General features: G+C 40.3%; 14 non-coding genes and 14 pseudogenes across 14 annotated transcripts; all 28 read left to right on the top strand.

Annotated features, from left to right (window-relative positions):
• The first annotated feature begins 326 nt into the window (after positions 1 to 326).
• LOC146036044 (5S ribosomal RNA) lies at positions 327 to 445 on the top strand (annotated as a pseudogene).
• Positions 446 to 790: 345 nt separating this feature from the next.
• On the top strand, positions 791 to 909 carry LOC146036809 (5S ribosomal RNA; annotated as a pseudogene).
• A 344-nt stretch (positions 910 to 1253) lies between these two features.
• LOC146048126 (5S ribosomal RNA) lies at positions 1254 to 1372 on the top strand. Its single transcript, XR_014466091.1, has one exon. It is a non-coding gene; the product is annotated as a 5S ribosomal RNA (ribosomal RNA).
• A 345-nt stretch (positions 1373 to 1717) lies between these two features.
• Positions 1718 to 1836, top strand: LOC146033716 (5S ribosomal RNA). Its single transcript, XR_014459130.1, has one exon. It is a non-coding gene; the product is annotated as a 5S ribosomal RNA (ribosomal RNA).
• Positions 1837 to 2181: 345 nt separating this feature from the next.
• Positions 2182 to 2300, top strand: LOC146036953 (5S ribosomal RNA; annotated as a pseudogene).
• Positions 2301 to 2645: 345 nt separating this feature from the next.
• LOC146036063 (5S ribosomal RNA) lies at positions 2646 to 2764 on the top strand (annotated as a pseudogene).
• Positions 2765 to 3109: 345 nt separating this feature from the next.
• On the top strand, positions 3110 to 3228 carry LOC146034246 (5S ribosomal RNA). Its single transcript, XR_014459658.1, has one exon. It is a non-coding gene; the product is annotated as a 5S ribosomal RNA (ribosomal RNA).
• Positions 3229 to 3573: 345 nt separating this feature from the next.
• LOC146046474 (5S ribosomal RNA) lies at positions 3574 to 3692 on the top strand. The gene has a single exon (XR_014465901.1). It is a non-coding gene; the product is annotated as a 5S ribosomal RNA (ribosomal RNA).
• A 345-nt stretch (positions 3693 to 4037) lies between these two features.
• Positions 4038 to 4156, top strand: LOC146035426 (5S ribosomal RNA). Its single transcript, XR_014460646.1, has one exon. It is a non-coding gene; the product is annotated as a 5S ribosomal RNA (ribosomal RNA).
• Positions 4157 to 4501: 345 nt separating this feature from the next.
• On the top strand, positions 4502 to 4620 carry LOC146033705 (5S ribosomal RNA). Its single transcript, XR_014459119.1, has one exon. It is a non-coding gene; the product is annotated as a 5S ribosomal RNA (ribosomal RNA).
• Positions 4621 to 4965: 345 nt separating this feature from the next.
• LOC146036946 (5S ribosomal RNA) lies at positions 4966 to 5084 on the top strand (annotated as a pseudogene).
• Positions 5085 to 5429: 345 nt separating this feature from the next.
• Positions 5430 to 5548, top strand: LOC146036057 (5S ribosomal RNA; annotated as a pseudogene).
• A 345-nt stretch (positions 5549 to 5893) lies between these two features.
• On the top strand, positions 5894 to 6012 carry LOC146034235 (5S ribosomal RNA). Its single transcript, XR_014459647.1, has one exon. It is a non-coding gene; the product is annotated as a 5S ribosomal RNA (ribosomal RNA).
• A 345-nt stretch (positions 6013 to 6357) lies between these two features.
• Positions 6358 to 6476, top strand: LOC146046462 (5S ribosomal RNA). The gene has a single exon (XR_014465899.1). It is a non-coding gene; the product is annotated as a 5S ribosomal RNA (ribosomal RNA).
• A 345-nt stretch (positions 6477 to 6821) lies between these two features.
• LOC146036878 (5S ribosomal RNA) lies at positions 6822 to 6941 on the top strand (annotated as a pseudogene).
• A 345-nt stretch (positions 6942 to 7286) lies between these two features.
• LOC146035668 (5S ribosomal RNA) lies at positions 7287 to 7405 on the top strand (annotated as a pseudogene).
• A 345-nt stretch (positions 7406 to 7750) lies between these two features.
• LOC146036767 (5S ribosomal RNA) lies at positions 7751 to 7872 on the top strand (annotated as a pseudogene).
• Positions 7873 to 8217: 345 nt separating this feature from the next.
• Positions 8218 to 8336, top strand: LOC146035376 (5S ribosomal RNA). The gene has a single exon (XR_014460627.1). It is a non-coding gene; the product is annotated as a 5S ribosomal RNA (ribosomal RNA).
• Positions 8337 to 8681: 345 nt separating this feature from the next.
• Positions 8682 to 8800, top strand: LOC146043192 (5S ribosomal RNA). Its single transcript, XR_014464191.1, has one exon. It is a non-coding gene; the product is annotated as a 5S ribosomal RNA (ribosomal RNA).
• Positions 8801 to 9757: 957 nt separating this feature from the next.
• On the top strand, positions 9758 to 9876 carry LOC146035465 (5S ribosomal RNA; annotated as a pseudogene).
• A 345-nt stretch (positions 9877 to 10221) lies between these two features.
• On the top strand, positions 10222 to 10340 carry LOC146036992 (5S ribosomal RNA; annotated as a pseudogene).
• Positions 10341 to 10685: 345 nt separating this feature from the next.
• LOC146036114 (5S ribosomal RNA) lies at positions 10686 to 10804 on the top strand (annotated as a pseudogene).
• Positions 10805 to 11149: 345 nt separating this feature from the next.
• On the top strand, positions 11150 to 11268 carry LOC146034356 (5S ribosomal RNA). Its single transcript, XR_014459768.1, has one exon. It is a non-coding gene; the product is annotated as a 5S ribosomal RNA (ribosomal RNA).
• Positions 11269 to 11613: 345 nt separating this feature from the next.
• On the top strand, positions 11614 to 11732 carry LOC146034929 (5S ribosomal RNA). The gene has a single exon (XR_014460338.1). It is a non-coding gene; the product is annotated as a 5S ribosomal RNA (ribosomal RNA).
• Positions 11733 to 12078: 346 nt separating this feature from the next.
• LOC146033958 (5S ribosomal RNA) lies at positions 12079 to 12197 on the top strand. Its single transcript, XR_014459372.1, has one exon. It is a non-coding gene; the product is annotated as a 5S ribosomal RNA (ribosomal RNA).
• A 346-nt stretch (positions 12198 to 12543) lies between these two features.
• Positions 12544 to 12662, top strand: LOC146035149 (5S ribosomal RNA). The gene has a single exon (XR_014460558.1). It is a non-coding gene; the product is annotated as a 5S ribosomal RNA (ribosomal RNA).
• Positions 12663 to 13007: 345 nt separating this feature from the next.
• Positions 13008 to 13126, top strand: LOC146036571 (5S ribosomal RNA; annotated as a pseudogene).
• A 345-nt stretch (positions 13127 to 13471) lies between these two features.
• Positions 13472 to 13590, top strand: LOC146035237 (5S ribosomal RNA; annotated as a pseudogene).
• Positions 13591 to 13746: the final 156 nt, after the last annotated feature.

Below are 13746 nucleotides of genomic sequence, written 5' to 3'. Positions count from 1 at the left end.
TTGTTTTTATTCTCTAGCTATTTAAATTGGAAACTTTTTCTTTTTATTGCCAGCACAGACATTTGGAAGAGGTCAAACAGACACAATAGCCATCACCTAAAGACTTACCACACTGTTTAGGCCCAATTCCAACTGCTTTTGGCAGCTAAACAGTGTTGAGCCTCTTTAGTAGTTTAATTTAAGACCCCCTGCTAATATCATGTCCTGTAGGTCTTTTTACATTACCAACACATGATTTTTTTCAGTAAGCCAATACAGTTAGGAAACTTTTTTATTAGCTTACCTGGTGATAGAAGTAGAAGAGGGCAAAAAAGTGCCTGTATCTCACCTACAGCCATACCACATTGGATCGGCCCAATTTCGCCTGATCTTGGAAGCTAAGCAGTGTTGGGCCTGTTTAGTACTTGGGTGGGAGACCACATGGGAACACCAGGTGCTGTAGGTTTTTTCACATTACTGGCAAATTGTTTTTATTCTCTAGCTATTTAAATTGGAAACTTTTTCTTTTTATTGCCAGCACAGACATTTGGAAGAGGTCAAACAGACACAATAGCCATCACCTAAAGACTTACCACATTGTTTAGGCCCAATTCCAACTACTTTTGGCAGCTAAACAGTGTTGAACCTCTTTTGTAGTTTAATTTAAGACCCCCTGCTAATATCATGTCCTGTAGGTCTTTTTACATTACCAACACATGATTTTTTTCAGTAAGCCAATACAGTTAGGAAACTTTTGTATTAGCTTACCTGGTGATAGAAGTAGAAGAGGGCAAAAAAGTGCCTGTATCTCACCAACAGCCATACCACATTGGATAGGCCCAATCTCGTCTGTTCTTTGAAGCTAAGCAGTGTTGGGCCTGGTTAGTACTTGGGTGGGAGACCACATGGGAACACCAGGTGCTGTAGATTTTTTCACATTACTGGCAAATTGTTTTTATTCTCTAGCTATTTAAATTGGAAACTTTTTCTTTTTATTGCCAGCACAGACATTTGGAAGAGGTCAAACACACACTATAGCCATCACCTAAAGACTTACCACACTGTTTAGGCCCAATTCCAACTGCTTTTGGCAGATAAACAGTGTTGAGCCTCTTTAGTAGTTTAATTTAAGACCCCCTGCTAATATCATGTCCTGTAGGTCTTTTTACATTACCAACACATGATTTTTTCAGTAAGCCAATACAGTTAGGAAACTTTTTTATTAGCTTACCTGGTGATAGATGTAGAAGAGGGCAAAAAAGTGCCTGTATCTCACCTACAGCCATACCACATTGGATAGGCCCAATCTCGTCTGATCTTGGAAGCTAAGCAGTGTTTGGCCTGGTTAGTACTTGGGTGGGAGACCACATGGGAACACCAGGTGCTGTAGGTTTTTTCACATTACTGGCAAATTGTTTTTATTCTCTAGCTATTTAAATTGGAAACTTTTTCTTTTTATTGCCAGCACAGACATTTGGAGGAGGTCAAACAGACACACTAGCCATCACCTAAAGACTTACCACACTGTTTAGGCCCAATTCCAACTGCTTTTGGCAGCTAAACAGTGTTGAGCCTCTTTTGTGGTTTAATTTAAGACCCCCTGCTAATATCATGTCCTGTAGGTCTTTTTACATTACCAACACATGATTTTTTTCAGTAAGCCAATACAGTTAGGAAACTTTTGTATTAGCTTACCTGGTGATAGAAGTAGAAGAGGGCAAAAAAGTGCCTGTATCTCACCTACAGCCATACCACATTGGATAGGCCCAATCTCGTCTGATCTTTGAAGCTAAGCAGTGTTGGGCCTGGTTAGTACTTGGGTGGGAGACCACATGGGAGCACCAGGTGCTGTAGGTTTTTTCACATTACTGGCAAATTGTTTTTATTCTCTAGCTATTTTAATTGGAAACTTTTTCTTTTTATTGCCAGTACAGACATTTGGAAGAAGTCAAACAGACACAATAGCCATCACCTAAAGACTTACCACACTGTTTAGGCCCAATTCCAACTGCTTTTGGCAGCTAAACAGTGTTGAGCCTCTTTAGTAGTTTAATTTAAGACCCCCTGCTAATATCATGTCCTGTAGGTCTTTTTACATTACCAACACATGATTTTTTTCAGTAAGCCAATACAGTTAGGAAACTTTTTTATTAGCTTACCTGGTGATAGATGTAGAAGAGGGCAAAAAAGTGCCTGTATCTCACATACAGCCATACCACATTGGATAGGCCCAATCTCGTCTGATCTTGGAAGCTAAGTAGAGTTGGGCCTGGTTAGTACTTGGGTGGGAGAACACATGGGAACACCAGGTGCTGTAGGTTTTTTCACATTACTGGCAAATTGTTTTTATTCTCTAGCTATTTAAATTGGAAACTTTTTCTTTTTATTGCCAGCACAGACATTTGGAAGAGGTCAAACAGACACAATAGCCATCACCTAAAGACTTACCACACTGTTTAGGCCCAATTCCAACTGCTTTTGGCAGCTAAACAGTGTTGAGCCTCTTTAGTAGTTTAATTTAAGACCCCCTGCTAATATCATGTCCTGTAGGTCTTTTTACATTACCAACACATGGTTTTTTTCAGTAAGCCAATACAGTTAGGAAACTTTTGTATTAGCTTACCTGGTGATAGAAGTAAAAGAGGGCAAAAAAGTGCCTGTATCTCACCTACAGCCATACCACATTGGATAGGCCCAATCTCGTCTGATCTTGGAAGCTAAGCAGTGTTTGGCCTGGTTAGTACTTGGGTGTGAGACCACATGGGAACACCAGGTGCTGTAGGTTTTTTCACATTACTGGCAAATTGTTTTTATTCTCTAGCTATTTAAATTGGAAACTTTTTCTTTTTATTGCCAGCACAGACATTTGGAAGAGGTCAAACAGACACAATAGCCATCACCTAAAGACTTAGCACACTGTTTAGGCCCAATTCCAACTGCTTTTGGCAGCTAAACAGTGTTGAGCCTCTTTTGTAGTTTAATTTAAGACCCCCTGCTAATATCATGTCCTGTAGGTCTTTTTACATTACCAACACATGATTTTTTTCAGTAAGCCAATACAGTTAGGAAACTTTTGTATTAGCTTACCTGGTGATAGAAGTAGAAGAGGGCAAAAAAGTGCCTGTATCTCACCTACAGCCATACCACATTGGATAGGCCCAATTTTGTCTGATCTTGGAAGCTAAGCAGTGTTGGGCCTGGTTAGTACTTGGGTGGGAGACCACATGGGAACACCAGGTGCTGTAGGTTTTTTCAAATTACTTGCAAATTGTTTTTATTCTCTAGCTATTTAAATTGGAAACTTTTTCTTTTTATTGCCAGTACAGACATTTGGAAGAGGTCAAACAGACACAATAGCCATCACCTAAAGACTTACCACACTGTTTAGGCCCAATTCCAACTGCTTTTGGCAACTAAACAGTGTTGAGCCTTTTTAGTAGTTTAATTTAAGACCCCCTGCTAATATCATGTCCTGTAGGTCTTTTTACATTACCAACACATGATTTTTTTCAGTAAGCCAATACAGTTAGGAAACTTTTTTATTAGCTTACCTGGTGATAGATGTAGAAGAGGGCAAAAAAGTGCCTGTATCTCACCTACAGCCATACCACATTGGATAGTCCCAATCTTGTCTGATCTTGGAAGCTAAGCAGTGTTGGGCCTGGTTAGTACTTGGGTGGGAGACCACATGGGAACACCAGGTGCTGTAGGTTTTTTCACATTACTGGCAAATTGTTTTTATTCTCTAGCTATTTAAATTGGAAACTTTTTCTTTTTATTGCCAGCACAGACATTTGGAAGAGGTCAAACAGACACAATAGCCATCACCTAAAGACTTACCACACTGTTTAGGCCCAATTCCAACTGCTTTTGGCAGCTAAACAGTGTTGAGCCTCTTTAGTAGTTTAATTTAAGACCCCCTGCTAATATCATGTCCTGTAGGTCTTTTTACATTACCAACACATGATTTTTTTCAGTAAGCCAATACAGTTAGGAAACTTTTGTATTAGCTTACCTGGTGATAGAAGTAAAAGAGGGCAAAAAAGTGCCTGTATCTCACCTACAGCCATACCACATTGGATAGGCCCAATCTCGTCTGATCTTGGAAGCTAAGCAGTGTTGGGCCTGGTTAGTACTTGGGTGGGAGACCACATGGGAACACCAGGTGCTGTAGGTTTTTTCAAATTACTGGCAAATTGTTTTTATTCTCTAGCTATTTAAATTGGAAACTTTTTCTATTTATTGCCAGTACAGACATTTGGAAGAGGTCAAACAGACACAATAGCCATCACCTAAAGACTTACCACACTGTTTAGGCCCAATTCCAACTGCTTTTGGCAGCTAAACAGTGTTGAGCCTCTTTTGTGGTTTAATTTAAGACCCCCTGCTAATATCATGTCCTGTAGGTCTTTTTACATTACCAACACATGATTTTTTTCAGTAAGCCAATACAGTTAGGAAACTTTTGTATTAGCTTACCTGGTGATAGAAGTAGAAGAGGGCAAAAAAGTGCCTGTATCTCACCTACAGCCATACCACATTGGATAGGCCCAATCTCGTCTGATCTTTGAAGCTAAGCAGTGTTGGGCCTGGTTAGTACTTGGGTGGGAGACCACATGGGAGCACCAGGTGCTGTAGGTTTTTTCACATTACTGGCAAATTGTTTTTATTCTCTAGCTATTTTAATTGGAAACTTTTTCTTTTTATTGCCAGTACAGACATTTGGAAGAAGTCAAACAGACACAATAGCCATCACCTAAAGACTTACCACACTGTTTAGGCCCAATTCCAACTGCTTTTGGCAGCTAAACAGTGTTGAGCCTCTTTAGTAGTTTAATTTAAGACCCCCTGCTAATATCATGTCCTGTAGGTCTTTTTACATTACCAACACATGATTTTTTTCAGTAAGCCAATACAGTTAGGAAACTTTTTTATTAGCTTACCTGGTGATAGATGTAGAAGAGGGCAAAAAAGTGCCTGTATCTCACATACAGCCATACCACATTGGATAGGCCCAATCTCGTCTGATCTTGGAAGCTAAGTAGAGTTGGGCCTGGTTAGTACTTGGGTGGGAGAACACATGGGAACACCAGGTGCTGTAGGTTTTTTCACATTACTGGCAAATTGTTTTTATTCTCTAGCTATTTAAATTGGAAACTTTTTCTTTTTATTGCCAGCACAGACATTTGGAAGAGGTCAAACAGACACAATAGCCATCACCTAAAGACTTACCACACTGTTTAGGCCCAATTCCAACTGCTTTTGGCAGCTAAACAGTGTTGAGCCTCTTTAGTAGTTTAATTTAAGACCCCCTGCTAATATCATGTCCTGTAGGTCTTTTTACATTACCAACACATGGTTTTTTTCAGTAAGCCAATACAGTTAGGAAACTTTTGTATTAGCTTACCTGGTGATAGAAGTAAAAGAGGGCAAAAAAGTGCCTGTATCTCACCTACAGCCATACCACATTGGATAGGCCCAATCTCGTCTGATCTTGGAAGCTAAGCAGTGTTTGGCCTGGTTAGTACTTGGGTGTGAGACCACATGGGAACACCAGGTGCTGTAGGTTTTTTCACATTACTGGCAAATTGTTTTTATTCTCTAGCTATTTAAATTGGAAACTTTTTCTTTTTATTGCCAGCACAGACATTTGGAAGAGGTCAAACAGACACAATAGCCATCACCTAAAGACTTACCACACTGTTTAGGCCCAATTCCAACTGCTTTTGGCAGCTAAACAGTGTTGAGCCTCTTTTGTAGTTTAATTTAAGACCCCCTGCTAATATCATGTCCTGTAGGTCTTTTTACATTACCAACACATGATTTTTTTCAGTAAGCCAATACAGTTAGGAAACTTTTGTATTAGCTTACCTGGTGATAGAAGTAGAAGAGGGCAAAAAAGTGCCTGTATCTCACCTACAGCCATACCACATTGGATAGGCCCAATTTTGTCTGATCTTGGAAGCTAAGCAGTGTTGGGCCTGGTTAGTACTTGGGTGGGAGACCACATGGGAACACCAGGTGCTGTAGGTTTTTTCAAATTACTTGCAAATTGTTTTTATTCTCTAGCTATTTAAATTGGAAACTTTTTCTTTTTATTGCCAGTACAGACATTTGGAAGAGGTCAAACAGACACAATAGCCATCACCTAAAGACTTACCACACTGTTTAGGCCCAATTCCAACTGCTTTTGGCAACTAAACAGTGTTGAGCCTTTTTAGTAGTTTAATTTAAGACCCCCTGCTAATATCATGTCCTGTAGGTCTTTTTACATTACCAACACATGATTTTTTTCAGTAAGCCAATACAGTTAGGAAACTTTTTTATTAGCTTACCTGGTGATAGATGTAGAAGAGGGCAAAAAAGTGCCTGTATCTCACCTACAGCCATACCACATTGGATAGTCCCAATCTTGTCTGATCTTGGAAGCTAAGCAGTGTTGGGCCTGGTTAGTACTTGGGTGGGAGACCACATGGGAACACCAGGTGCTGTAGGTTTTTTCACATTACTGGCAAATTGTTTTTATTCTCTAGCTATTTAAATTGGAAACTTTTTCTTTTTATTGCCAGCACAGACATTTGGAAGAGGTCAAACAGACACAATAGCCATCACCTAAAGACTTACCACACTGTTTAGGCCCAATTCCAACTGCTTTTGGCAGCTAAACAGTGTTGAGCCTCTTTAGTAGTTTAATTTAAGACCCCCTGCTAATATCATGTCCTGTAGGTCTTTTTACATTACCAACACATGATTTTTTTCAGTAAGCCAATACAGTTAGGAAACTTTTGTATTAGCTTACCTGGTGATAGAAGTAAAAGAGGGCAAAAAAGTGCCTGTATCTCACCTACAGCCATACCACATTGGATAGGCCTCAATCTCGTCTGATCTTGGAAGCTAATCAGTGTTTGGCCTGGTTAGTACTTGGGTGGGAGACCACATGGGAACACCAGGTGCTGTAGGTTTTTTCACATTACTGGCAAATTGTTTTTATTCTCTAGCTATTTAAATTGGAAACTTTTTCTTTTTATTGCCAGCACAGACATTTGGAAGAGGTCAAACAGACACAATAGCCATCACCTAAAGACTTACCACACTGTTTAGGCCCAATTCCAACTGCTTTTGGCAGCTAAACAGTGTTGAGCCTCTTTTGTAGTTTAATTTAAGACCCCCTGCTAATATCATGTCCTGTAGGTCTTTTTACATTACCAACACATGATTTTTTTCAGTAAGCCAATACAGTTAGGAAACTTTTGTATTAGCTTACCTGGTGATAGAAGTAGAAGAGGGCAAAAAAGTGCCTGTATCTCACCTACAGCCATACCACATTGGATAGGCCCAATCTCGTCTGATCTTTGAAGCTATGCAGTGTTGGGCCTGGTTAGTACTTGGGTGGGAGACCACATGGGAACACCAGGTGCTGTAGGTTTTTTCACATTACTGGCAAATTGTTTTTATTCTCTAGCTATTTAAATTGGAAACTTTTTCTTTTTATTGCCAGTACAGACATTTGGAAGAAGTCAAACAGACACAATAGCCATCACCTAAAGACTTACCACACTGTTTAGGCCCAATTCCAACTGCTTTTGGCAGCTTAACAGTGTTGAGCCTCTTTAGTAGTTTCATTTAAGACCCCCTGCTAATATCATGTCCTGTAGGTCTTTTTACATTAACAACACATGATTTTTTTCAGTAAGCCAATACAGTTAGGAAACTTTTTAATTAGCTTACCTGGTGATAGATGTAGAAGAGGGCAAAAAAGTGCCTTTATCTCACCTACAGCCATACCACATTGTATAGGCCCAATCTCGTCAGATCTTGGAAGCTAAGCAGTGTTGGGCCTGGTTAGTACTTGGGTGGGAGACGACCACATGGGAACACCAGGTGCTATAGGTTTTTTCACATTACTGGCAAATTGTTTTTATTCTCTAGCTATTTAAATTGGAAACTTTTTCTTTTTATTGCCAGCACAGACATTTGGAAGAGGTCAAACAGACACAATAGCCATCACCTAAAGACTAACCACACTGTTTAGGCCCAATTCCAACTGCTTTTGGCAGCTAAACAGTGTTGAACCTCTTTAGTAGTTTAATTTAAGACCCCCTGCTAATATCATGTCCTGTAGGTCTTTTTACATTACCAACACATGATTTTTTTCAGTAAGCCAATACAGTTAGGAAACTTTTTTATTAGCTTACCTGGTGATAGATGTAGAAGAGGGCAAAAAAGTGCATGTATCTCACCTACAGCCATACCACATTGGATAGGCCCAATCTCGTCTGATCTTGGAAGCTAAGCAGTGTTGGGCCTGGTTAGTACTTGGGTGGGAGACCACATGGGAACACCAGGTGCTGTAGGTTTTTTCACATTACTGGCAAATTGTTTTTATTCTCTAGCTATTTAAATTGGAAACTTTTTCTTTTTATTGCCAGTACAGACATTTGGAAGAGGTCAAACAGACACAATAGCCATCACCTAAAGACTTACCACACTGTTTAGGCCCAATTCCAACTGCTTTTGGCAGCTAAACAGTGTTGAGCCTCTTTAGTAGTTTAATTTAAGACCCCCTGCTAATATCATGTCCTGTAGGTCTTTTTACATTACCAACACATGATTTTTTTCAGTAAGCCAATACAGTTAGGAAACTTTTTTATTAGCTTACCTGGTGATAGATGTAGAAGAGGGCAAAAAAGTGCCTGTATCTCACCTACAGCCATACCACATTGGATAGGCCCAATCTCGTCTGATCTTGGAAGCTAAGCAGTGTTGGGCCTGGTTAGTACTAGGGTGGGAGACCACATGGGAACACCAGGTGCTGTAGGTTTTTTCACATTACTGGCAAATTGTTTTTATTCTCTAGCTATTTAAATTGGAAACTTTTTCTGGTACTTGTGAGTTATCTGGACGCCCGATTTTTTGATTGTATGCCTTAAGTTAAGGCATACAATCAGATGCGATGCGATGCGATATCGCATCGCATCGCATCGCATCGCATGCGACCATCGGATGCGATGACCCGATTTTTCCATAGGAATCAATGTTAAAATGATTCCTATGGAAAAAGGGGTCCTTTTCATACCCCTACTATCCAAGTGGGCATGGAGTTGGATATAAACCTGTGGCGAGCGTAGCGAGCCACCGAGCCCGAAGCGTGGCGAGCGAAGCGAGCCCCGCGAGGGGACGGTATTCCGTGTCCCCTCGCGGGGCGCGCTACGCTCGCCACGCTTCGGGCTCGGTGGCTCGCTACGCTCGCCACAGGTTTATATCCAACTCCATGCCCACTTGGATAGTAGGGGTATGAAAAGGACCCCTTTTTCCCATTGAATTCCATGTTAAAATGGACTCAGTCCATTTTAACATTGATTCCTATGGAAAAATCGGGTCATCGCATCGCATCGCATCGCATCCGATGGTCGCATGCGATGCGATGCGATGTGCCCGATCCGACCCGATTTTGAAATCGGGCGTCCGGATAACTCACAAGTACCCTTTTTCTTTTTATTGCCAGCACAGACATTTGGAAGAGGTCAAACAGACACAATAGCCATCACCTAAAGACTTACCACACTGTTTAGGCCCAATTCCAACTGCTTTTGGCAGCTAAACAGTGTTGAGCCTCTTTAGTAGTTTAATTTAAGACCCCCTGCTAATATCATCTCCTGTAGGTCTTTTTACATTACCAACACGTGATTTTTTTCAATAAGCCAATACAGTTAGGAAATTTTTTTATTAGCTTACCTGGTGATAGAAGAATAAGAGGGCAATAAAGTCCCTGTATCTCATTTGCAGCAATACCACATTGGATCGGCCCAATCTCGTCCGATCTTGGAAGCTAAGCAGTGTTGGGCCTGGTTAGTACTTGGGTGGGAGACCACATGAGAACACCAGGTGCTGTAGGTTTTTTCACATTACTGGCAAATTGTTTTTATTCTCTAGCTATTTAAATTGGAAACTTTTTCTTTTTATTGCCAGTACAGACATTTGGAAGAAGTCAAACCGACACAATAGCCATCACCTAAAGACTTACCACACTGTTTAGGCCCAATTCCAACTGCTTTTGGCAGCTAAACAGTGTTGAGCCTCTTTAGTAGTTTCATTTAAGACCCCCTGCTAATATCATGTCCTGTAGGTCTTTTTACATTACCAACACATGATTTTTTTCAGTAAGCCAATACAGTTAGGACACTTTTTTATTAGCTTACCTGGTGATAGAAGTAGAAGAGGGCAAAAAAGTGCCTGTATCTCACCTACAGCCATACCATATTGGATCGGCCCAATATCGTCCGATCATGGAAGCTAAGCAGTGTTGGGCCTGGTTAGTACTTGGGTGGGAGACCACATGGGAACACCAGGTGCTGTAGGTTTTTTCACATTACTGGCAAATTGTTTTTATTCTCTAGCTATTTAAATTGGAAACTTTTTCTTTTTATTGCCAGTACAGACATTTGGAAGAAGTCAAACCGACACAATAGCCATCACCTAAAGACTTACCACACTGTTTAGGCCAAATTCCAACTGCTTTTGGCAGCTTAACAGTGTTGAGCCTCTTTAGTAGTTTAATTTAAGACCCCCTGCTAATATCATGTCCTGTAGGTCTTTTTACATTACCAACACATGATTTTTTTCAGTAAGCCAATACAGTTAGGAAACTTTTTTATTAGCTTACCTGGTGATAGATGTAGAAGAGGGCAAAAAAGTGCCTTTATCTCACCTACAGCCATACCACATTGGATAGGCCCAATCTCGTCTGTTCTTTGAAGCTAAGCAGTGTTGGGCCTGGTTAGTACTTGGGTGGGAGACCACATGGGAACACCAGGTGCTGTAGATTTTTTCACATTACTGGCAAATTGTTTTTATTCTCTAGCTATTTAAATTGGAAACTTTTTCTTTTTATTGCCAGCACAGACATTTGGAAGAGGTCAAACAGACACAATAGCCATCACCTAAAGACTTACCACACTGTTTAGGCCCAATTCCAACTGCTTTTGGCAGCTAAACAGTGTTGAGCCTCTTTAGTAGTTTAATTTAAGACCCCCTGCTAATATCATGTCCTGTAGATCTTTTTACATTACCAACACATGATTTTTTTCAGTAAGCCAATACAGTTAGGAAACTTTTTTATTAGCTTAACTGGTGATAGAGGTAGAAGAGGGCAAAAAAGTGCCTGTATCTCACCTACAGCCATACCACATTGGATAGGCCTAATCTCGTCTGATCTTGGAAGCTAAGCAGTGTTGGGCCTGGTTAGTGCTTGGGTGGGAGACCACATGGGAACACCAGGTGCTGTAGGTTTTTTCACATTACTGGCAAATTGTTTTTATTCTCTAGCTATTTAAATTGGAAACTTTTTCTTTTTATTGCCAGTACAGACATTTGGAAGAAGTCAAACAGACACAATAGCCATCACCTAAAGACTTACCACACTGTTTAGGCCAAATTCCAACTGCTTTTGGCAGCTAAACAGTGTTGAGCCTCTTTAGTAGTTTAATTTAAGACCCATTGCTAATATCATGTCCTGTAGGTCTTTTTACATTACCAACACATGATTTTTTTCAGTAAGCCAATACAGTTAGGAAACTTTTTTATTAGCTTACCTGGTGATAGATGTAGAAGAGGGCAAAAAAGTGCCTGTATCTCACATACAGCCATACCACATTGGATAGGCCCAATCTCATCTGATCTTGGAAGCTAAGTAGAGTTGGGCCTGGTTAGTACTTGGGTGGGAGACCACATGGGAACACCAGGTGCTGTAGGTTTTTTCACATTACTGGCAAATTGTTTTTATTCTCTAGCTATTTAAATTGGAAACTTTTTCTTTTTATTGCCAGCACAGACATTTGGAAGAGGTCAAACAGACACAATAGCCATCACCTAAAGACTTACCACACTGTTTAGGCCCAATTCCAACTGCTTTTGGCAGCTAAACAGTGTTGAGCCTCTTTAGTAGTTTAATTTAAAACCCCCTGCTAATGTCATGTCCTGTAGGTCTTTTTACATTACCAACAGATGATTTTTTTTTAGTAAGCCAATACAGTTAGGAAACTTTTTTATTAGCTTACCTGGTGATAGAAGTAGAAGAGGGCAAAAAAGTGCCTGTATCTAACCTTCAGCCATACCACATTGGATCGGCCCAATCTCGTCCGATCTTGGAAGCTAAGCAGTGTTGGGCTTGGTTAGTACTTGGGTGGGAGACCACATGGGAACACCAGGTGCTGTAGGTTTTTTTCACATTACTGGCAAATTGTTTTTATTCTCTAGCTATTTAAATTGGAAACTTTTTCTTTTTATTGCCAGCACAGACATTTGGAAGAGGTCAAACAGACACAATAGCCATCACCTAAAGACTTACCACACTGTTTAGGCCCAATTCCAACTGCTTTTGGCACCTAAACAGTGTTGAGCCTCTTTAGTAGTTTAATTTAAGACCCCCTGCTAATATCATGTCCTGTAGGTCTTTTTACATTACCAACACATGATTTTTTTCAGTAAGCCAATACAGTTAGGAAACTTTTTTATTAGCTTACCTGGTGATAGAAGTAGAAGAGGGCAAAAAAGTGCCTGTATCTCACCTACAGCCATACCACATTGTATCGGCCCAATTTCGTCTGATCTTGGAAGCTAAGCAGTGTTGGGCCTGTTTAGTACTTGGGTGGGAGACCACATGGGAACACCAGGTGCTGTAGGTTTTTTCACATTACTGGCAAATTGTTTTTATTCTCTAGCTATTTAAATTGGAAACTTTTTCTTTTTATTGCCAACACAGACATTTGGAAGAGGTCAAACAGACACAATAGCCATCACCTAAAGACTTACCACACTGTTTAGGCCCAATTCCAACTGCTTTTGGCAGCTAAACAGTGTTGAGCCTCTTTAGTAGTTTCATTTAAGACCCCCTGCTAATATCATGTCCTGTAGGTCTTTTTACATTACCAACACATGATTTTTTTCAGTAAGCCAATACAGTTAGGACACTTTTTTATTAGCTTACCTGGTGATAGAAGTAGAAGAGGGCAAAAAAGTGCCTGTATCTCACCTACAGCCATACCACATTGGATCGGCCCAATATCGTCCGATCATGGAAGCTAAGCAGTGTTGGGCCTGGTTAGTACTTGGGTGGGAGACCACATGGGAACACCAGGTGCTGTAGGTTTTTTCACATTACTGGCAAATTGTTTTTATTCTCTAGCTATTTAAATTGGAAACTTTTTCTTTTTATTGCCAGTACAGACATTTGGAAGAAGTCAAACCGACACAATAGCCATCACCTAAAGACTTACCACACTGTTTAGGCCAAATTCCAACTGCTTTTGGCAGCTTAACAGTGTTGAGCCTCTTTAGTAGTTTAATTTAAGACCCCCTGCTAATATCATGTCCTGTAGGTCTTTTTACATTACCAACACATGATTTTTTTCAGTAAGCCAATACAGTTAGGAAACTTTTTTATTAGCTTACCTGGTGATAGATGTAGAAGAGGGCAAAAAAGTGCCTTTATCTCACCTACAGCCATACCACATTGGATAGGCCCAATCTCGTCTGTTCTTTGAAGCTAAGCAGTGTTGGGCCTGGTTAGTACTTGGGTGGGAGACCACATGGGAACACCAGGTGCTGTAGGTTTTTTCACATTACTGGCAAATTGTTTTTATTCTCTAGCTATTTAAATTGGAAACTTTTTCTTTTTATTGCCAGCACAGACATTTGGAAGAGGTCAAACAGACACAATAGCCATCACCTAAAGACTTACCACACTGTTTAGGCCCAATTCCAACTGCT

The sequence above is a fragment of the Crinia signifera genome, chromosome 1, assembly GCF_055691185.1.
Source record: "Crinia signifera chromosome 1, ASM5569118v1, whole genome shotgun sequence".
Classification (NCBI taxonomy): domain Eukaryota; kingdom Metazoa; phylum Chordata; class Amphibia; order Anura; family Myobatrachidae; genus Crinia; species Crinia signifera.
Note: the sequence above shows the minus strand (reverse complement) of the source record. Positions and strands in the feature narration are given on the sequence as shown.